A 24541-nucleotide genomic window follows, 5' to 3' on the forward strand; every position below is an offset into this window, starting at 1 on the left:
CAACTGTCGAGTGGAACTGCACAGCCGTCAGAAGATACAACGTGGCCGTAAGCAGGGCCTGGGTTGCGAGCCCACAACCTCACAAAAGTTTTAGTGAAACTACGATCCAGACAGAAGTTTTTTCGAGTTTCGGTGACTCAATAAAAGGCTAGTACATATTTTGAATAGAAAACATTAGGAGGAATTGCCCACCAACGCTGCTATCAATTTATTTAATCCTTCCTATATTTGGTTCATTGTCACATATGCTCTTTTGCCATGCGTTAGATCTATATATATAAATTGTCTACTGTATAAAAAAGCGGGCATATATGTATAGTTAGAGAATGAATAATTCGCTAGTTAAAAAAAAGGGTAGACTTATGACGTAAAGAGGTCTACTTTTTATTTTACCTATCTAGATTGTAGTTTATAAGGTATCCAACTCAGGTCTACTTTTTATTTTACCTATCTAGACTGTAGTTTATAAGGTATCCAACTCTGAAGCGTAATCAATACACTTGAAAAGTTTGTCGGCTATCAAAAACAAACCACTAAGTGAAGCATTTAGATGAAACATTACTAAAACGTGTAACAATTCTTGACGCCTACCCATCTAGCATAGACTAGCTGACACAGTTACAAGGTTGCTCGTGGCGCTGCTAACGCTTGACGTACTAGCTTCTTCAAGCTGGTACGGCCATCGTTTCCTCTTGCTTAATAAATGTGTATAACTATACATTAATTCCATTTACAGATGCGCTTTAGCTTTAGATTAAGTTTTGCCAGCAGCTAATAAATCCATGCTCATTACCTTCAACCTATTAAAGCTACAACTGTCATCAGGACTTCCATACAGGAGACGGCCGTCAGGATGTAGTGAGATTTCTTTTATCAGGAGGCTCGTTGCGTTGTTCGAAATCAGCACTACTCCCTCATGTGGTTGATGATTGCGCAGTAACTTCAACTGCGGCTTCATTAGGCCTCCTGATTAACTATTATGCTCCGTGTGCAATTTCGAAGTCGGCATTGGACGTCATTGACCAATAGAGATGACCCACTAGGCCTGACCTAGTTTTCCTGATACGTTTTCATTGAGGTTACAAGACTTAGGATGATGATTTGCTCATAAGACTAGAAAACAACGAAGGTGATACAACACGGCTGAGTTTCCTACGTGGCACCTCATCTCAAAGTAAAATGGCAGGTGTTATATTTAAATGGAAGTGAGACTTGATTGGCTTCAGCGTAAAGAGAAAATACCGTCAACCGTATATGAGCGTTTGATTGGAAGTAGGAAGGCTACTGCCCACCATAGTGGAGGAAACAACAATTGTTAACTTTACAAGAATCAATAGGAACTAGCAATAGCGATTACCAAGCGGTGTCTTCTTTTCGGCAATCCGTGGCACTGTGTCGGTTACCGTAAAGCTGTTTAGGCGAATCACCCGGTTGGATAAGCCAGTTTATGTTCGTTCGCTTTATAAGGATTACCTTTATCTAACGTCTGTGTTATACTGGTCTATAAACTTCTATATGGGTATATTTATATCATATCGATAGTACATAATATATATATATATATATATATATATATATATATATATAATAAATGATCAACAAAACACACTATTATGGTAAACACTTAGTGTTCATTAGTTAATGGAGGTTGGAAATTAACATAGTGTTAAAGACTTGGCCAGAAAAATGATATTTTGGTAGTATAATATTAACAGCATCCTTCAGTGTTCTTAACAGAAAAAATAGGCAAGAAGCCGTGGATGGTGTTTAAATAGTGTCCCAGTTCATCATTTCACGATAAAAGCAACGATTCAAACTATACATTCATTAGAGTTAGATAGCCAGTTTCAGACAGTAAAGCTACGATTAGAATTTTGCGCTTATCAATCATCCGAGGAGAGACCAAAAGGGTTTCCCTTTCATGCATCTTGTGAAATTCAGTTAACGAGCGGTCTTAATAAACAGGTAACTTTTGTGGCAAGGGAAGTTGTATGTTAATACACAAAAGAAAAACCTACGAGTTATGAAAAACCAGCTTCTGCCAAGCTTGGATGCAGCTGTGAACAAAGGCCGTAGATGCACACGGCAAAATATAAAAAATACGAATCTGTATTAATACGATTAATTGAAAAATAGTATGAAATAAAGATTGACCAGCGTGGCAAAACTTTTTTCTAGTCTAAAGGGTTTTCGCTTGTGATGTAGTGCTCTTCTTTTCTATATATAACGTGTTGGTAATAACCATTTTGCCCTTAAGACGGTTCAGCTCAGCCTGGTACTCAATATTTACATGAAACAACTTAGGCGGTCAAAATCAGTCACTCGATGTTCGAGTAGTGTACAAATGTCATACATTGACGTGTATTAAACAGTTATTTTGTACAAATCGTCATCATCACTTGCAGGGTAAAGGTTGCATCAATTCCTATATGTCTGACAGGGTTAGAATCCGTACGGTTCCAAGAGCCCTTGCTTTCCTCTTTTCTACGCAATCCTTCTTTACAAAGGTTTATTTTACAGTCGAAGGTGAATTATCATTTGATCTTTACAATCATTTCAGCAATGCATGTTCATAGATCAAACGTATCGTTGTGACCCAGCTGATATCGCCTTAAAATAGTAGAGTACGCACGCGATACGATGCCGTCTCGCTATCTGCTCATTTATTAATGCTATAAAAATATATAGTAAATACATTGGATAACCATTTACGTTATCCAAACAAAATGAACTATGGACGCGCGTATAAGGAGATCTCGTTTAATTAAGGCAGTGACATGACCCGAGGGTCCTACCGCTCTGTTTTTTTCTATCCAGTGGAGACACAAGGAATAGTTAACATATAATAGACGACAGAGATGGCCGTATATAAAAACTACAGATAACAGATAGCTAACAAACAATGTGCAGGTAAAGAAGATCATCCGGTCGTACAAGACATCTTCAAGGTCCCGTCCAGACTATAGCGATATCGTAACATGAATTCGTATAGTTACTATTGGCGCCCTTAAGTATAGCTGGTAATTACCATTGACTTGCAACTTGGACATTTAGCATTAATAAATAGTTGGGTAGTATTGAGAACTACAGTATTTAGATATGGGCGACTTGCTTTAGAATGAAGTGTTTTCTGTCATTTAAAATAAATGTATTCGAGTTGATAAAACATTGTAACCACTGACACGCACGTTTAAAGCTACTAAGATTTTAACAATTTTGTTACCATTAAAAAGGCGGCTGCCCAACAGACTAACTTCTAGTTCACGCGGAACTAGACATTTCTGAACTGAGATTTCGGCTTTCTTTCCTTGTCTAGCGTCCACTTTTCAGCTTGAGGACAAGCACAACATCCGTGATAGTACTTTTATAATAGGTAGGACATTTGGTTTCATTTCAGAACCGAAGGCTTTTCATGACTTTTTGGTGTTTCTCTTTTTAAGAAAATATTTTGAAGAAGTTAATAGGAAAGGATTCTCACGCGTTTGTCTGAGAGATGAAAGTAAATTGGAAAGAAGTCAAAAAGTTGTTGTCAAAAACTTTGTCAAAAGACTTAATTACTTGTCAAATGGCTCACTTCATAATTTTCTTTCCTTACTACATATGCATAAATAAATCTGGGTAAAGTGATTAATTGAAAATGTTTTAATCACTGTTACAGAAAGCTTACCCCGAGATACTAACCGCTTTATGTGTATAAAGTAAGAGAGTCCATATTTACATTCAAACAGGAATTACAATGAGAGATGATGCCAAGGTTTACGCCAGCGGCGCCGTGCAGCCTAAATCTCGAGTGCCCGCGTTCTCTCTAACCCTTTACAGAGTTGGCCAGTGGCAGCCATAAAATTCATTAATGAACACCGCATGATCAGTTTCGCAGTTCTGACGCAGCTCCTGAGCCCGGAGATCTGCCTTACCCTTCTCCTTCTTTTTCTACTCTAGCAACGTTACGAGAAGCAGCAGCAGTAGCACAGAATCACCTATGAGAACAAAATCGCTGCTCTCGTTTGTCCGCAGTGAACCCTCCGCCGTCGATAAAGACCCGTTCAGACATCACGTTGCATAGGACGCATGTGTATTATATTGCTACGGCAACGTACACTCTCGCCCGGGCGGCGAGAGGTGGACCTGAAGTAGTTGGCGTTTATCGGACACACATGCTTCGAAGAACCTAAGAAGCTACTCAAGGTTAGCTCGCCTGCCAGTAACCGAGAGACCCTGCTACCGAAATCGCAATAATTCTAGGGTCGGCTGCCATACTTCATGCTTTAGTGCAGTCCGTAACGAGCATACACCTTCAGTTGGTAGAAAATCGGTGCATGTGCCTACGTGCACGAAAAGGTTTAACTGAAGATGGGAGTATTCCGAAGAAGGAGACAGCTGGAAGCGCAGGATGAATCGCCTACAGCAGTTGTCGAACCAACAGTTGAAAAAAGCGAAATTCAAACAGCAAATGAAGACTCGAGACGGACACGTATCAATAAACTGTTCGAATACCGCGAGGATCGTTCGCCGAGCGAGATCCTCCAAGCGGCCTACCACAGTATCGAGGAGCGCGATGTCAAACTCGTTTCGAAGGACGATAAGCGCGTCAGCATTGACGAGTGCATCCTTCGGGCCGCCTGCAAGGTGCTCGATCTCAATTTCAATCTTGACCGTATCGATTCAAATTATCTGAAATGTAGCTGGAATGGTGCGGACTTGCAGAACATTGTGGATTACATCTATCTCAGGGATACGGGATACTGGTGGAGACGAGAATTAAGCGCAGATGTACGGAAGTGCCTTCGCATTGACGAACGACGTCAGGACGAGGTGGCTGAGAAGATTATGGATATATTACGCGAGTCTTGGGAATGCTGTAAGAGGGATCGAGATATTGCTGATCCTGAAATTCCAACGAACATAACATTTCACTGTACTGATGGAAATTACGTAAGAGCTCACAAATGCATTTTCCGAAGCATGCGTAACCTTGAAGCACTTTATTGTGGCCAGGAACGTGCTTGCGTAGATCGCATGCTGAGAGCCAAGAAAAATGAGCGCGTCGAAATTCCTGTATCTTCAACGGCACTAAAACAACTGCTGGATTTCGGATATACGTCATGGCTGGAGTTCGAGGCCAACAGTGCGGCTGGACTGTACATTCTCGCTTGTATGTTTGGGCCTTCAATGGCTAACCTCGAACGCCATCTGATTGATGTGATTGCCGACAACTGGGATCTGGTAATGGCATCACGTGAATTTCATCGCCTTCCAATCACGCGGATCACTATTCTTTGCAAGAATGAAAAGTTTCGTCCACGAACCGCGTTGATGGGGAAAAGCATGGAGCGCCAATTGCGCAAGTGGATGCGACGCTGTCCTGAAAAACGGACCCAACTGTGGGAGGAACTTTTCGAACTACTTAACCAACAGTTTGAGCACCAATTTGTTAATGCTAGCGAGTGTTTTTATCAAACTTTCCAGAACCGGATCTATCGTTTCAATGGTTGCTTCTGGAGCCATATCACGGATCGGCCAGGCGTCGACCCAACTGGCTACAGCTATATGTATGGTGTGCTAAGTCCCCGAGGTGAAATGATTGTTGCCGATATAGACGGACCTATTGGTTTACTAGAAAGGGATGGCAGTTTTGTCAAACATAATAATTACCTGCCACACGACCCCCTCGAATGGGGTTATCCATTCGTTTTTGACAACCACAGCCCGTACCTTTGTCTCGTTTTCAAGAAGAACATTGGCCATCGTGAAATATTGCAGCTGTGGATTTGGCGAACGCTTACGAATCGTTTCGAGGCGATCTTCACGCCAGGCCACACGGTTGAAAACGTTATTGAAATGCAAAGACACCACACCGATGAGCACGTGTTCTTTATCGTGGCAACTGTGACGTCCGTTCTCGCGAATGAGTGCACTGTCAATGTCAAGGTTAAGGCTGGAAATACCGCAAGGAGGTCGAGGTTAAGAATCACTGCCAGCGAAAACTCGCAGATTCAACGACACGGCATCTTCCGAATGACCGTAATAGAGAAAGAGATTTTCACTGGTAAATTTGACTTGCTTGAGAATTGGACTAAAGACCAGTATTCAAACTGGTACGGTAACCTGCGCCACTTCTGCAACACTCTCTACAAAACGACCCGTAGAATAGAGAATCGCGAGGAGATCAACGTATTTAAATACGATAACGCATCGCGCAAGTTCATTCCATTACCATGCTGGTTTCCAAGTGCCCGGGAGAAGATCTTTACTTTGGGCGATCGCTGTTTCTTGATAGCCTACGATGTTGGAAAGGGGAACTGGGACGTTCCCAGAGGTTTCTATGAATATGACAAGAAACAAGACCGTTGGATTGACATTACCGTTCCTAGCAATTTTATGGCCATCTCTGGCTGGTAAGGATGTAAGCGAAGCTAACGTCTCATATGAATGCGTTCGTGCACTCAGTCAAAACTGCCTGTAAAATGCCTAATAGATAACTCATACTATAATACACGCATACTCATTGGATCGAGCATCCTCCTATGTGACGAGTTCCAAATAAGTGAGGAGCGATGGAACGAAGTACATATGTCGCTGAACGTGAAACAGATTTACTAGTTGTTCTAATGGTAATTCCTGCTTAGAAGTACCCAATTTTTAAAAATGCACTTAAATAGGCAACTTTCTATTGAAGTATAAATGTACAATTATATAGTATTAAGGTATGTTAAAAAATTGCTTAGGCTTTACTCATTGTCGGCGATACCGTCGAACTCTATCAACTGGTGTTGCTATACATTTCAACTGAGGTATAGTTCCACTGCGTTGCTGATTTTAGTAGTTATACTGAAATTGATGAATTATTACAACAATTATTTCTTTTTGGCTAATAAAGTGACATTTCATTTGGAATATATATGATAGTGGTGATTTATTTAATCTTTTTTACTTGTTTATTTTTTGCTTTCAGATAACTACTATCTTATTGGACTTGCATAGAGTATTTCTTCTATGATTTTCATATTTATTTCTACTTCTATCGTTTTCAGTTACGCTGTTTATTTACTGCACATTGATGCATGACAATCGAACTGTACGAAATTGCTTCACCTTAAATTTTCTGTATTAATCTTTTTAAACGACGCCCTGTCGTATATAAATCCGAACCGTATTGCCATAGGTAAGTATGTCGTTACTTCAATCAATTTAGTTCTCGTTGCCAAAAGCGTCGAGTTTGTTACCTCAACTTCGTAGTAAAAATTGCGATGGCAAAAAAGACAGCCAAAGAAAAATCATTTTTTCGGCTGAAGTAAAACATTATTCAAGATGCTGATGTGTTCTAATACATCTACGTTGCTTGCTTAACATCTGTCTTCAAATATCTATAAAACTATAATGCTCAGTGTAATAATATGTTATACTATCATTTTATGGCCCATACGACTTGATCTAGACACCCAAACACTGTTTCTCTCTGCGGACAATAATTTGTTTTCTCAAGAAGATCTGATAGTATTTTGTAAGCCGCTATTTAGTGTTGACCTGGAAGCCTAAGGAGCCTTTTCAAATAAATTGAAATCGAAGATATCATTAACTCAAGGACGCACAAGTTAAATTGTTAGGAGAGACATGGCTCATCCGCAGCCAGTAAAACCACTCGTTGGGAAAAGCCCCCTATGTAAGCATTGGCTTGGTACCGAAACCATATTGCGGCTTTGCCGCCCGTAATATTGACTCTATGAGATTCTATTGTCGGAGTAAATACTGCTTTTTTTTTACATCATAAGCTCAAACTAGAAGCACTTAAGCGGATAGGAATACAAAACACTTCGGTTATTAAGCAAACCTTGAAAAATAGACAGCGAGCCTTTCTCTTAGTAATGCGAGATATAGATCCGAGGGCATAAGACAATAGCGTACTTAATTTTGGCTGGTAAATACTACATAGATAAGCTGAACCTATATTTTTATAGTTTGGTGACCCCTTGACGTCGTTCAAACAGTGCTAGGGCATAGAGAATTGGAGGCAGGAAGTATGTAAGAGCCAACATCTTACGATGGATAGCTTGAATGTTTTAGAATGTACTTCTTTTTTTTAAATCAACAAGAATCTGAGCTAAGGTGACTGAATCGAAGAGAGAATATTTTTTGTGAAGTAATGTTTGCTATTAATGAAAATCCTAGCGAAAAAAAGCGGCAATGAAGGCTTGTTCTTTCATACGACCCTATCAAATCCAGCCAAACATATAGGCCCTGTGTGTGCATGTGGGTATTGGTAAGCGCACTGAACGTTTCGAATTAGTTCACTGAATACTTTAAGGTAAAATAACCTTAAACTTAACTCAAAATAGAGTTCTATGCGTAATGTCGGTGGTAATCGAGAATCCAACTTACTTTTAAATAAATATGTAATTGACGGTCAAATTTGGTTACACGTTATCAACTTCGAAGAGAAGTAAAGCACGCAGAATTTTGCTGAATTCAGTCACAAACAGATACATAATAAAATGTATTAAGGTATTTTAAGCTAACAAAATATAGTAACCACAAATTATCGACTGTTCAGTGTCTGGCTGATGCATTGATTACGAATTATAGCGAAATAAACTTTCACCAAACGCAAGCCATGTATCAAAAACGCGTACAATATTTAGTAACTGCAAAAATCGGTGTTTTTGGAAAACAATAATTTATCTAGCGCGTAAGGCTGAATTGCTAGCTGCCCGCCATACATGTCGTACCACCTTCAACCTCCATTTGCGAAACCATATATTTGTAGCACCAAAGCAGGTCTCGCGCGCTTTTTTTTTAATTTTCATCCGTTAAACTAATACTTGCTTAGTTTTTACGAGGTTGTGGTCTAGAAAACCGAGTTGCCAGTGCAACGTTTAAAAATTACTTGATAAAATTTACTTATAATTGCTTAAATTTAGAGAAATTATTATTAGAATCCAATTGGAAACAGAAATAATAGTATGCGTAAGAATACAGATAGCACAATACCCATTTAGTGGTCTTTCTTTACCATCACAAACTCGGAACAAGTACGTGATGCTAACAGGGAATTTTTGAAAGAAAAAATACAATAATGCTTTCTGTAAATCGCGTAATCAAAATGCAGGTAACTTGTTGACCTCGGTTTTTCATATGATGGCGTATATATTGAGTGGCGTGCGTGGCAGATATCTGAAGAACTTCGTTCGGAGTGAATTCCACGTTTGGCCCCAAGAAGAAGCTAATAGAGAAAAGCACTCCAGGTAGTCTAGAGATTTAAGTAATTAGAAAATATCAAGCCATATCTGATGCAGTACATAACGGCTGTTCCATATGAAAAACTTCATGTATCTATTCAACATCTCAAGAATTTCATAATCATTGTTCAAATACACTAAATTTTCGCTATTTTTCTATTATTGTTATATTACAAACCCTTGCTTGGTTATAAGGTGCAAGCGCCCTGATTAACGTCTAAGGAGAAAGTGTCGAAGAATTGGGTAGACGCTCTGTCATGCCAAGAAGAACCGCACGTTGATATTCACTTTTGAAATATATATATATATATGTAAGGTAGAAGATAGAGATAGAGACTGAATTGTATAGCATAGCTGTACACTGATCTTTCCTACTGACATATTATTCTTAAACAAAGTGCAGGACGTCCGTGGTCATTGGCACTGTTTCTTTCCCGCCGGTAAAATCGCCTTATACAGTCAGTCTGTGCTCATGATTAGACACAAGGGGGTCACGAATTGAACGGTTATGCAGTAGCACACAGCGGACGAGGCGATACTGTGACTTCGAGATTGTACATGACAACACAATTAAGCTAGCGTAAAAGAGCCTGAGCCAGTTTCAAGTAGGTCCTGTCGATTTCTCCCATCCAATTGGCAGACACCGCTGATAGGAAAAGCGTTCATTATAAGCAACATTCAAATAGAATTACTTCATCCCAGCTCATTCGGTGAACGAATGGTGGAGGAGGCATGGCTTTTAGCTTTTCTTGCTTGTATGTACCGACACACAACATCGATATGTGAAGGCAACTGTCAGTCAGGTGCAACGAGTATTGCCACGATTCGATGCGTTGGAAAATACGCGCGGTGAACAAATATTGTTCGATACGGAAAATAATTTCGAAAGATCGGCAACGCGTGAGCGACCTTTACTGTTCTAGGCACTAATACCGTTTTAGATTTTTGTAACTAGAATATCATTACGGATGTTATAACCAACGCATATACTTTCTATATCGATTACCTTTGTGAGACACAAATTAATTGTCTAAGCGACCTTATTGTTGTGACGGCTGCTCGTCGCAAAAAGAGCTTTAATCACCTGGATCGCTAAAGCTATAGAATGCCAATATTTCTTTGCAAACAAGATTTATGTTAGAAGCTGCTTCTTAAGGGCTATTGACGCCGTGACACCCAAGTTATAGGTGAAATACGAAAACCAAAACAGACCGTTTAGACCGGAATAATCGCCCTTAGTGGTCGCGGAAGCTGCATTGTTCTAGTTAGTTAACCTACGCCCATTTTTCCTGCTAGACAAACAGGACTATGTCAAGAGTACGATTGAGTTCCTGCTTGAAATCACCTTCAGTTGTTCAGCGTATCTACAAAACACGTTTACCGTTAGGAAAAAAAAACACTTTCGCAGCTTGTTTAGGTTCTCTATATCATGATATATTTATTTGTATTTAATTTTAGTACGGAATAACCTACTCTCCTTTTGTCGCACATATACGCCCTTATTTTTAACCGATATTTTACATCAACATATTAAAAACAGCTAAATCCTTTAAAATATGTCGTCGTACATCGAGTGATATTCCGATAGCTGGCCTAGGCTAAGATGGCGGATCTCAATTCGATTAAAAGGGATCAAGATCTAAAACAAGTAGGAACAATTGGGAAGGGATAATGAAGATCCGATAGAACCTAACCGCTCTACATCTTGCGCGCGCTAATTCAAAAATTGAATTAGCACCTGTTGCATTTTGGGGTCAGTTCGAAGTAGCTAAGTTCTATATTGAGATTGTATGCATCTACTGAACGTCCCATGGTTAGCTCTGCGAATTGAATTCTTTTTCGTTCGGTAAAATGTTCTAACATTATATTTTTCGATGAGACAACTCGCACGATTATATTTAACAAATCACTACAATATCATGACACACGCTAGTCGACTGAAAGCAGTCTTATACTGAGCGAAAAGCAGGTCCCTTGATGAGGTTACAATGCCCGCGATGATTCCGCTAGTTAAGTAAAGCCCTACATGATCTTAGGAGATTTAGTAATCCCAGCGCATATGCGAAGCTCAATATCAGGCGGAATCGAAACGTATTACTCCCAGTAAGCTGACATGATATCTTAGTAAATATATGATAATGTCTTACCATGCATTACGCTTCTAACTCACTTGCAGTAACATTTTTATTCATATATAGAGAAATAAGCATCCGTAATAGGTATTCGACTGTGTCGCTAGGACATTTGCAGGTGTTGTACCTGTTAGAAAGCGCATCACTGAAACACCCTGTTTTGGCACTACTTCGACGGATCAAATGCCAGATAATGCCTTCTATTACATCTCCAACTTTGTCCACTGTCTTTGTGACAGTATTTATGCAAGTGATAATAGTAATTTAGTAACTTAGTAAGCAGCTTCTAGTTTTGCTCTCTATCAAGCAGCTTTAAATGGCAGAGGCTTCAATGTCGTAAAAGCCGGTTCGAGTATTGTTGCAACTTCTACAACGTCGCTAAGTTTTACATTTATGCAAAGTATTATAAATTAGCGTACGTATCGATGGCATCGGCTCTCTGTCCCGCTTGTGCTGTAAATGTAGACCTGGACCATGACCCAATACAAATTGCACCACCTAATTTAATCTAATAATTCCTTTACTTATTGACATCTATATCGATTTACGTTACCTCACTAGTACCGACATTTGTGCTGCCCATTGTCCAAGAACGATATGGACGTTCTTACAGCTAGCTATTTTGAAATGGACGGCGGGATTTTCAGTGGGTATTTTGAATTTTCTCGAATCTCAGGCCTGCATTCGCGAGAAGAATGTGCGCAATAGCGCTTCATTTTCAAACGAGCCAATCTGACAAACCTAACGCGTCTTCACGTGATCCTTGAATGGCCATGAGAGGTTTTCACACAGCAACTTAGCAGAGTTACCAGATATAAATGTCGTGTTTGCATTTTCAGAAATTTCAGCCAAACACATCGCAACAATTGCCCAAGCATTTTACTTACAAGCGCTAGCTGGCGTGTTTCGTGCGGGGTCGATCGTGTCGCAGTACAATAATTTCATCAAACAGTAGAACTTCTAGACGGTATAGTAGATTAATGAAGACTTGATTGTGTGCTTTAGTGATTAAGCCGTCCAACTTTCAAATGACCTTTGACATTGTCACCGGACGCCGTTCGAACAAAATTCAGAAATACTTAACTTGTTATTTTTGTATGCATCTGTCTAAGCTGACCTAAAAATCGGTGTTTTTGCGGGCCTTGTTGTAAGTCTTGTGGCTACAGAAAACTATGCTGTACCCAAGTAAAACAGCTGCTAACTTGGACAAGTGTACGCAAACAGTACAGGCGAATGGCTGTTTCGGCCTGAGAGTCCACATAATAATTCGGGCCGGTGCCAACCACATTTATAGGAACAGCAGCAGCAGCAAAAAATATAGCCTGAAATTAGGCGACTATAAGGACATCGTACCATTTTAAGAAGAAGGGTAACTTATTACTTCTATGTGAACAATCTAGTGAACAGAGCCGCATATACTTAACACAAACGTTGCGGGCGGTACAGTTCTAAGTGATATCAGCCCAGTGAGCATTTTTATAGGATCGTGTGTGGGTTCGAAAGGAACAGCTAAAAAGTTTATTTCTCTGTCCCACTTCGACTCGATGCGTATAAGCTTGGGAAAAAAATCTACACTCCTCAGAACATGCTTATTGATGTGTGAGGACATTGGATTCGATATACTGGCTTTCCAAATGTAAATTCTTTACATTGTATGAAACGGCGCTTGCGCGATACCTAAAATAAAATCTTTACCACTGCTAGCAACTGGTTCGCTCTATTGATGCAGCGAGATTTCCATTCTCAACAATCGAACAATATTAGACAATAAATTAGCTCGTTAAAATCGCCAAAAATCCTAACTAGTGGCTTCGAAGAGTTACCGCATCTATTTAGTTATGTTTGAATAAGTCTTTATCCATATTGAAAGCTTCAACACGCTCTTACACATGACACAATTGATATGCACAGGTCTGATAACAGATGGAGTTGGGAGCTATTCGCACCTAATAAATATGGCTGTCATCTACACCATAACATTGCACAATAGGGCTCATATTCACTGATACAACAAACATACCTCGATACGTCTATCATAAACCTGTTCGCCATTTCGAGAGGCATTCAAACAAAATGTTAGAAAGCAACTCTGTGTCCTTCCTTTTCCTTTTGTAGATTTGTGTTTGTCCTATTTGTAGCAAGAGATACGCCAGCGTATTAATTCAAACAATTGACCGTTCTGTTAAAAAATAATCGCAACAAAATGATCGAGACGAAATAACATCATCGATTAGACATCTGGTCAAAATGTATGGAGATGCATATTTGTATATTATTAAGGTCACGCTAAGTAGAACGATAGACGTATATTCTGACGCGCCAATAGTCTGTTTCAGTAGTGACGATTGCATATATTTATTTACGGGGCCGCATGTCTTTTTGTACCTCTGGAACAATTTCGAAAAAGTTCTCAGACACGCTACACGTCATCTATCATCTTTTGGACATTCAATAGCCCTTACGATAACAGGGAAGGATGCCGGACAAGAACGAGTCGTCGCTATGCGTCATACGTAGTGGAATGTATGCATTTATACGAAAAAAAAAAAAAAAAAAAAGAGTGTTGGAACAACAAATGAAAATCCGAATTCCAAAATGATGAAGATGTGATAGGGGTTAAACAAACAGTAACTAATTTGCTACGCGATACGTACTTAACGTTACTGGATTAGTATATGGAAAGAGATGTGTTTCGTATTTATGCGGTCTACATTAGCAATATTCGATATATTGTCGTACAGTGTTAGTTACCATATTACAATACCTAAGAGAGAACCAATTCTTGCTAAATATATTCAGAGGATTCGTTCGAAGTACCAGGTACGAGACAATGACATGTGTTTTAACCCAAGCAAACGTTAAACACCTATTCTCATATGATACGTTTATTAGTTAATTCCGCTAAAAATGTTAAGCCATAGGAACTTGTTTAATGTATTGCTATATTTTCTGTACATCAATTGCCGGATAAGCGAATCAATACCTTGTTGACAATGGTAGTTGGTATTCCAATGTATCGTGAGATTTAGAAGATGGAACTTCTTCAAGTAGGTAAGGTCAGTGAGATCACATTATGTTTTTGTCAGGTCACTCGTGTGGCACGCCTAGACTACACAGAAGGATCGTTTTTCGCTTCTTTTCGTTTACTAATGGTCAAGTGTTATGCTTGAACAACCCATCTTGTCGTTTTGTAGTTATATGACAAAATGCTGTTAAGGCAGCTGTTCGGGCAGGTGTTGCCCTCCCTGACACTGAAGGCGAATCGAAGGCGGAATAATCGAAGCTGGTGTTAGAAGCTTGTGTAAAAAAATTCTACGACCAGTAGAAAGGTCGAAAACACCGACCTTTGACCATCCGATATATCCACCTCAGAGGGTGAGCTCCAAGTCAAACATTGTGATCCAAATATACAGGGGCTTGAAGAGTAAATGAAACCCTTTCTGGTACTATTTATCGGAACTAATAAACACGAAATTTAAAAACAAGGGAAACAATCGACCAAAACAGACATTCCTTGCACACTTATGCTTTTATAGAGGAATCATTTATAGCGGAATCTGACAAATAAAGTAACTTCAAAGTGAGAATTTTTTTCAGGCCCGCGTTTGACCTGCGGAAAGCCAATCTTGGATTGAAAGCACAGCGCTCTGTCAATTCCAGTGACACCCAAGTTACTTCACTTCAAGCATGTTTCTCGACTAATTTATAAGCAGTTAGCTAAACCGCTTGTTGGAAGGCCTAACATAGGCCCTTTCTTTTTTATATTGTTATGAAAAGCATGCTCACTATTCTAGATCAGGAAATCGAATGAAACATTGCTAAACGTTGCTAAATCTCGCGGAATATAGTTCTTAAGTCTAAGCTATTAATACGTTCGACTAAAGCGTTGTTGTTTCTATTTGTTCAGACAATGGCGCTTTTGTCAAACATTTATGAAACTCCATGTCGGTTCTAGCAACTGAGAAAATGTCAACATTCTATAAATCTACCCCGAATAATCTGGAGCTAAAGTAAAACATTTGACAAACCAAAAATATCAGTGAATCATTGCTGAGCTGTAGCCAGCCTATACTAGGTCTAAGCTGATAAAAATAATCGGGGGCGGATTGCGACTACAGTATTCAAACGAAAGATACAAAAGTTCATTTCAAATAGCAGTAACGTGGGAGAGGCTCTACTAGCTAACGACTGCTCCAGTGAATACGTAACCCTCCAAATCTCCAGTATATAAAAAAATGGCTTGATTCCTATCGTAAAACAAAACGTGGTGCACTTTTGCTATCTATTACATATGCGCGTAGCAGTAATTGATGCTCGTTAAATAAGATGAGACAGTCTCTGATGTGAAGCGTGTGTTTATCTATGAAATTGTCATGCCTTAATTGTTCACGCATGGTATCGATGAATTGTGATGACGTTACGAAAAGCTCCCGTACCGCGATCGTCCAATTTGGTGCGTACCAGTGGCTTGATACCTATGCGCTCTAATGTACAATTCATAAGCTAGGAAACGAATTATTTTCTACGAAATTTTTGCCACGTCCTTGTGACACTCGTACGAGTAAACGGATTTTCGTATTAGATCGTATATAGGCTATTTAAATTTTACTAATTCCACAGAGATTGTTGGAGTGTAAATAGTGTTTTGGGTTATTTTACTAGTACTTTTAACCATCTTCAATAAGTTTATACGAGATAATCGTCTACTATTCCCAGTCATCCGTATCGGCATGTTCGAGCTACTGTCGTTTTCGAATGCCCCTCCAAAAAACGGGCATCGTATTTTTACGGATACTTGAAAACTGATCGCACTCACTAATTTATTATTAATTACATATTGAATCAGTTGTAGAAACACGAGCAAATTGCTACGCTCGAAAGATTCTGGTTTTTAATTGCCAGATTGAAATCTATTTCCCTAACAATGTTAGTTGTTTTGCTAGAGAGTCACCAGCTATTACTGAAAATTCATATTACTCAGACGATAGCTTGATTAAATACATGAACGAAATGTCCGAGTAAACCTGTACTGACTTTGCCCGGTCAAAAGTTCAATCAAAACTTACAAATAGGTTTGCTGATCAATGACACCGTTAATGTTGCAGGTAGCCAGGGTCGTGGTTACTTGTTTCTTGAAATAACAGAATGATTGCAACAAGAACCCAGGTTCTCGTTAATGGTAAAACTTTTGCAACGGGATAAACCTACTCTAACTAGCTACTAGATTACCCTTATTTTAGAAGTTCGCTCGGCTCAAAGTAAGTTGGGGCCCTAGCCAAATGGCGGTTAAAGGGCCATCATTTGTATAAACGTCTTCGATCTATTTTCATCGCGAAAATGACACACATGGCAGCAAGTAAACTCCTCATTATATTCACTAAATAAAAAAAAATGACGGGAAATATAATACTGTTCACAGAAATCACCTGAAACGGGAAATGGGATCAGTGCAAAGTGGCAACTGAATCGGTCCAGCGAGTATAACTTGGCCCAAGTATGTTTGAATCAAAGTTAGGCTGGGTAAGGTATTACTCAAGTTTTCGCGGTAAAATGACAAGACTAGAACGTCCGAATGAATAACTGAATTAGAGCAAAAGATAACTACCACCTCTAAACAAACCACGTCTGTAAAATCAATGGACCTGATGTCCTAATAGAATAGTTAATCAACAAAGCGATGTGATTGAGCATCTGTTCAGGCTAGCGTTTGTTTAGATTTAAGTTCAGCGTTGTAACTGAAGTTGAAGTTGAGGACAGGAAATGACGCGGATTGAATTTGATACTAAAAGTAGCTAATTAAAGCATGAGATGTGGATAACTGGCACAGCTTAACGGGGTCTTTGGATCTGTAGCCGCAATAACTGTTACATGATTAATACGGTAACCGTCCGCTTGACCTTTCACAAGTCGACACGAATATTGGTCTAGGCTTAAAGTTTGTTGTGACTATTTTTACTTAGATGTTATGATAGATATTATGTCATGTCATGTTTTTTTCCTTGGAATAGGGGAGGGTGATAAGACAAATTATCAAAACCAAATAAACTAATTACTAAAGGAAAGACGCAAAACAATACAACAGTAGTTTAGGGGTACAGTTAAAAAAGAAAAAAAAATTAGTGGGATCGCAGGAAAAGCCACTACCAGCGAGTAACTACAACCAAGAAACTTTACATCGCGGCAAAATTTAAATTAGGTTGGATGTAACACAGCTATATATATAGTGCTATTGGGTGATGGGTTATAGGCTGCAACATATCTAGATAGCAAGAATATGTATTCCAACGAAGACATTGTAAAGATTGACGAAGTGTACGCTCCAGCGTATGTCATAATTGCTTTCAAATATAGTAAAACACCTTTAGCTTCTGCAAATAGATACTATTACGACTATTGACTCGGTAGTGGACTAGAAGCTTTAAGGCTTCGCATATTGTGATTGGTACACATAAGCTTCCATTGGCTTCGCTGTCAATCAGCAAATATCGCATCATGTATAGTTCTGCGTTATGATGTTCGATTCGGAACGTATTATATAATTATATGTAAGATAATTATATAATATAATAGACAGAGCACGCAAAGGTGATCAGACACAATGTTAATTTTGTTTTATATGTAATCCGCTACGTTAAAGAGTTAGGCGTGCCATGGCAAGAGAAACTCGTTGACTTCGAAGATAGCCTATTTGCATGTTGCGGGAAGCTCTATCGTATGTCCTAATGTCATAAACAAACACTGGCTAGTCTAGAGCTGGGTTAACCCTCAAACCACCGTTGTTCACGTTCCAAGAAATAGCCAAAACCTAACCGTTAATAATAATAATAAATCTGCACTTTTATTGGCAGCTTGTTCTGCTGACAGCCAAATAATCTAGATCTACAAAAGAAAAAAGCTCCTACGAGATTAGCGAATCGTATGACGACCGAATAGCAAATAGAGATGTAAAGCGAAGCCATTGATTTCTCCTATTATCTTTAAGGGAACTTCGTAACCCATTTTACTTACACTGATCCACTGTTTCGCAGCGGTTTCAAGAACGACGAGACGAGTGACACCTATTAGGACAACCTTAGACGAGCCGATAATTAATGGTTAACTTTTCAAGCAGAGATACTCAGCTATAGATTTACAACGTTATGGATAACATCGTTTATTATTTAGAACTTCTAAGGGGTCCGATCGATACAAAGTACACTTATCTAAAATCAGTATAGCAGGATGGCTGCAATGAGATCACTATACGAAGGGAACAAAGTTTACGAAATAGGCATTCGAAGTTACCGTAACAATTACGATTACACCCAGTGTCGTAATGCGTAAATTAGGAAAACTTAGCATTGAAATTGAGATTCATCTATTCAATGAGACATTTTGAACCCATTAGAAGTAGTAGAGTAAGTTGTGTGTCGCTCACGATAACACAACAGCTTCATTTCAATAAGCCGTTTATTTCCCATCAAATCATTCACACATAATTTTTTTTTAATTTTACAATCAAATATGCGATTTCATTGAAACTATAGGCTTGGCTGATTCATTCAAAACAAAAGTCGGTAGTTGAGTACCTGAAGATGGCTAACTAAATATGTAGTGATAGCAGTGCGGCGAAGGACCGCGCGAATGCGATGTTACACTGAGCGAAAGTTTCTCATCGCGAGACATTTTCAGAAACATCTACGAAACGTCGCTTCCGACGCGGATGGCACCGTATTTTTCCATATGCTAAAATACTGAAAACACATGATAATAATCCTGTATATAAATCTAGCCGAAGTTAGACTCAAACCTCTTTGTAGGCGTGAAACGCTAAAGTATATTATTCAAAATAACATAAAGGGAGGCTCAACAATCATCGGGGAGTACTGAATGCGCTATAATAACACAGATAATCTAGGGGTGACGCACCCACCTACCACTTGAAAATATCACGAGCAAAAAAGCCATTTCGTCAGAACAAATGGCTTGAATCCAGTAAGTAAAATTGATAAAACGGAGGCTGTTCTGCGAGCGGGTAGAGATACATTAGGATTTGATTGATGGCAAGTCTTGTCTATCGCTGCCCTGATCGTTGGGTGACTTCCGCTGGTCAACCTCCTTTTCACTGTGACTCCTCATCGTAGCCCAATTCGTTTTGGTCGTCGCTTTTGTTATAGATTTCATTCAGAAAGACGTCTTATCGCCAATTTTTTCTTACAAACACTTATCTTTCGTGCTCGCTGTAATGCCGAACGGCCGGGTTTCGTAGGTACTCTAAAGGAAAAAAAAGGTAGGAATGTAATCGCCGTTGTTTTTGGGTCAGCCTTTAAGTAATTAGGCAAATAGCTTCCATTTCATAGAAAGCTCAGCAGGATAGCATAATACGAATCATGCTCACTATGATTTTGAAAACTGACTGAAGTTGTACCTTCAATCCGCTTATTCTTGTAAAGTGCAACGTACACTTAATAATCAGACTTGCGCGTTCTGCGCAACGAACGATTTAAGACGATTGACGCTACTTTAATCAGGCGCTTGTACAATTGGCCTCTTATCAAGGCATTATTTAGCATATACATTTACGCCAAATCGAGTTTGAGTAAAACTTGTTCAAACTGTAACAACGTCCAACTTGATTTCGCTATAGAGCTTATACTCGACGCCACTACATCTCTATCGCGTAGCGAAATGTTGAATCGGACAGTATGCCCTTATGAAGCGCTAGAAGGCATATAAACGGCCAAACACAGTGCCTCGAATTGTCGAGTACTGTGAAAAAAAGGTCAAGAATTAAACGATGGAGAAGATGGTCGCCTGATGTATTACTTGATAAAAATGGCACAGTTCTATTTAACGTACAATAAAGAAATGCCGAACTTGCAGTAGTGAACTTATGGCTTGTCCAGCACGCAAGGCGATGTAAAAAATCTAGCTTACGATGTCTAGCGTTATAAGACTTGCTATTTTCCGATATTGCTACACGTTCTTATATTTGTAGCGAATGGACGTTAGAAGCTGTAGCAAATTAGCTATCAGCATCCCACCGAGATTTTTACAAGGTATCTTGAGAAATGAATCCGTTCGGGCTATTGCATAACAATGGTAGTCACCAAGAAAGCTGTATAGGCCTGCTTTGCCCTCGGTCTGCTGGCAGCGTGAGCAGTAGGCACAAAAAAGCCAGAGTAATACAATTTAGAAAAGCCGAAAGTATAATAGATTCTACTATGAGAGCCAGATGCTAAATTGGGTTTTATGTACGAGTGTAATGTACTTTGGTGTAGTGTTGAAACGGCTTTTCCTAACTATCCCTGTATAAATCTGTGGGAAAGCATAGATAGCATATTTTATATTCGGGACGAAATTGACGAAAAGAAAAGTCACCTTTTGTTTGGGTGTAGGGCAGTGCGAGTTTCGATAAGGAAGGAAGGAAGGAAGGAAGCTGCGGAAAAAAAAAATTGATATATTGACAAAAAAAAGAACATCAAACCAATAGAGGTGTCACGTCTGAGAAAGCAGCTTGGCACAGAGTCTATCAGCGAACATGCGCTAGAAAGTGTTGTCACAAATTCAAAGAACGAAATACATTATATGTAGATCGATCGTATAGCGTCAATCAGTAATATAGTCCCTATAATATGCTGCATTTGCTTCATAGGAAGCAAGCAAGCATCGTTCACTGAATGTTTCGAGTTGTTGAAATAGCTACAGGTGAGCTATGCGGGAACACGTTTGCTACACTGTGGTAATCGCCCGGTATGCATCGACCTAATATTTTTTTCTTAGATGAAAAAGTGACGGTCAGTAGGTAGTCTTGTTCCTGTCGCATCGACCATTGATTCAATTAACGTTCTGATTATCAAAATAAAAAGAATGAAGCAAAAGCAAAAGATTTTTTTAACTCTAGAGTGCCATGTCTCTCTTTGCATATAGCCCCTTTTGAATAATCGTTAATATACAGGCGTTGTCGTTGATTCAAAGTCAAGCACCAATAGAACTGCTAAGGAGATTTCCACTCGATGATTGTTTATTTTTTACTGTGTCAAACCGCCTCACAAACCTAAAATCGTCGTGTAGAACTTTCATTAAAAACAAATAAGCCAACATTGACCTGGGTAGCGTCAACTACCGCCACCGTGTACATTGATCCATTATCCTGTCGGCATCACGCTTGCATACTTCTGTTTCGCTACTGTTTTTTTTTCTCCATTCAATTTTACCATATATTTATATAGATTAATAAAAAATTTTTCCTGAGACGGTGGACACCGAAGGGCAGGTAGGACAATATAATTATGCTACAATTGTTATTTACAAGCACAAAACCTGTAGACGAACGAACTGCACAATGTTTCCCTCCGTAGATCATGTGAAAATTGCATCGTTTGTCACCTTTTCTAAGACGGCATAAATTTGAAACTTTTAAATATAAACTCTCTTTGAGAGAAACGTGAAGATAACAGTAACGTAAACATTATGTGACCGCTCTTATTTTGCGTTTTTGCCTCATTATCGCTATTAGATAAACGCAAGTGCAACGTAGTTTAATAGCATATCCAGTGGTCGTGTTCGCTCGCGTAACATTAGGTAGCATCCTCAAAGGAAAGGCTCTGATAATTTGTTCGATTGTTGCTAACGAATGGAGCAATAGAAATGATTAGCAATCTGAATATTTCTGCCAACGCAAAAGCCTTTTTCCCCGTCAATCGTTGACTTTTGCGTCGGTTTGATGCGCCTGTGTTTTGCGCAACTCTGTAAATGTAAACCCATCGTTTATTGGGTTGCAAAGTTCCATGCGTGTTCAATGGTTGGATAGAGTCAGGCTGCAGATAGCATCATAAGATCGTTGTAAAACCATCAAGCAGACCTGGGAGATAGACGAGGCCTTTCAAGCTTCGTTTCGATAATTGTCGTTTCTTTGCAGGACGTCGTCGCTAGCTAAAAACAGGTTAGTAGTGCTAATAACGGCTTGAGACAGGTGAATCTGCTTAATGTAAAAACGAACCTGGTACACTATTGTCCCTCGTAGGGTCACTCATGGTGTATTCCTGTGTTTTCCCTGTGAGAGATGCCTGTGACAGGTGAAAGTGGCAGCACTTTCCAACGCCAAATTTTCGAGTATTGCCAATCTCTACATGCTGAAGATGTTTTTTATCAGCTACATATTTTCTTGTAGAGCGGTTAGGCACATCATGTTCTGTCTACGGGCGATAGACTCCGTAATGACTGCAGATTTGAACGTAACAGTGACCGTTCGAATCGTTGTAACGATGGCGGAAACAGAAGTGCCGGAAGAACATAATAGTTTAAATTTTAGGAAAAAGCGGCAGACGCTATGGACTTATGGCCGTTAAACTAAACTTACGATTTTCTGAGTGGATCGCAAACAAGCGTTAACAAAGACATTCGATAGAGATTTTTTATTTTATACGTTCTAGAGAAAACAACAGAGATGGCACCAATTGTATGCTTACGTGGCCGCGCTTGCTATTCGAATCAGGACACTTTTCGTGAAGACAAACAGAATCACAGAATAGAAATGCAAAATATTTGAGTGTCCTTCGATGGATACTCTGAAAAACAAAGACCGTAAGCGAATGCCACCTTCAACATATCAACGGGTACAAAACAGAGTCATGCATTACTATATTGACCGGTGTGATCTTATGCATCTTCGCACTAACCCATTGTTACCCCCTTTACACAAGCAAGTACCTGCACTTTGGTCAACGTTTCACAGGCACTGCATTCCGTGTAGAAGAACGTATGTGCCCCTTTGATTAGTCAAACGATATAGCTTATCGTGGCCACCACAGCAAAAACGATTTATCAAAAGAGGCTTGATAATACTAAAACACAACATATATTTTGGTTAATTTCGACTACGCAAGCTACTCGATTGTACCGATAACGACTGACGTTATCCACTCACTGTCGATATCTCGTTACGATGTCTTTCAGCCGAGTTTCTCTGCCAGACACGTAACGTTACTGAGTAATTGTCTTACAGGGGCAATTATCGTAATAAAAATAAATTGTGTCGACAGTCATAGCATAGTAACCGTCTCGGATACGCTTAAAACTAGCTGTATAAATTACTATTTCGGATAGGCTGAAAAGTGCAATATGTACAAGCTAAGCGACAAAGAGGGACAAGGGCTACAGAAAGTTGAGTCGGTCGGAAACCATTATTTTTATTAAATTTGTCGCGGCTTGATGCTGGCTGCGCACAGCCTCTAAAAAAAAAAACTGTAAAAAAGCCTGTGAAAAAAAAGAAGATCATCGCAAAATATGATTGGTCAAGTGAAAACTGGCAAGTGGAAAAGTTGTTTAAGTATTCCATAAATCATAAAAACGAACGTATGTTATTGGCATATACAGTAGATTTAGCAGGGATCTATTTAGTGTCATGCGATTGTTATAGGGTTAAAGTGATAGAATTTTATACAAGAAAATTTTCAATAAAAATCGTACCGGTCCTTGCTGTCACGATGGATTTTGCTAACCCTAACCGATACATAAAAATAAATGATATGTTCGGAATATTAAATATCGGCTCGCTGATGCTTGTGTCTTATGTTGGTACGTATTGTATATAGGTGGGGACAGTTTTATTGTTTTCGACAACACATTTTGAGCCATTGATGACATTCATCCCTCTGAGAATTTGTGTCATTAAACTTCTCCCGTCTTCCGAGCACTTATATATATATATATATATATAAAACAATTTGAGCTTGCAGCTAGCGAACGTGAGAAATGAAGTTGAAATAAGCACAAGGCATTATTAAAGGTGTGAACTTCGCCTAGAAGTAAGGCCCGGCATCCGTAAATTAGACTTAGGACATGGACTTGATAAAAAAAAAAATGGGTGGCGAATAATATGAAACTACCTAAGCCCAAAATAATCATACATAATTGACTCGACGGGGCACAGATGACAAGTAAGGAATAGACCTGCTGAGCCGAATGTAGCTATGTGTTCGCCTCGTGCTTAAACACCGACTTCAGCGGTCGTCCATGAGACATGCATTTCCTATTAATCGTTTTACTTAAAATATCCGCAAATTGTTTACAGCTGACGAACGCCTTTTGAGGCAGCGAAAGAGCGTGGGTACGACGTAGCTATTTTCAGTACTTCATAATCACTTCTGAACTGAGCACGTCAGATCACACTTCAACCTGTCAAAATGTGCTGTA

At 39.3% G+C, this 24541-nt stretch overlaps 2 long non-coding RNA genes across 2 annotated transcripts in view; one reads left to right on the forward strand and one right to left on the reverse strand.

The window, feature by feature from the left end:
* Nucleotides 1–8890: 8890 nt before the first annotated feature.
* On the reverse strand, nt 8891–10124 carry LOC111258861 (uncharacterized). The gene is made up of 2 exons (XR_002679240.2): nt 9412–10124; nt 8891–9217 (listed from the first exon to the last, which is right to left on the reverse strand). It is a non-coding gene; the product is annotated as an uncharacterized LOC111258861 (long non-coding RNA).
* A 5399-nt stretch (nt 10125–15523) lies between these two features.
* Nucleotides 15524–24541, forward strand: part of LOC147753725 (uncharacterized) — a gene marked incomplete at its 3' end in the record, with an annotated part of 73630 nt that continues 64612 nt past the window's right edge. The window contains 1 exon segment of the long non-coding RNA XR_015310325.1: nt 15524–15818. This is a non-coding gene — a long non-coding RNA (uncharacterized LOC147753725).

Source organism: Varroa jacobsoni, unplaced genomic scaffold, assembly GCF_002532875.2.
Source record: "Varroa jacobsoni isolate VJ856 unplaced genomic scaffold, vjacob_1.0 scaffold_271, whole genome shotgun sequence".
Lineage (NCBI taxonomy): Eukaryota > Metazoa > Arthropoda > Arachnida > Mesostigmata > Varroidae > Varroa > Varroa jacobsoni.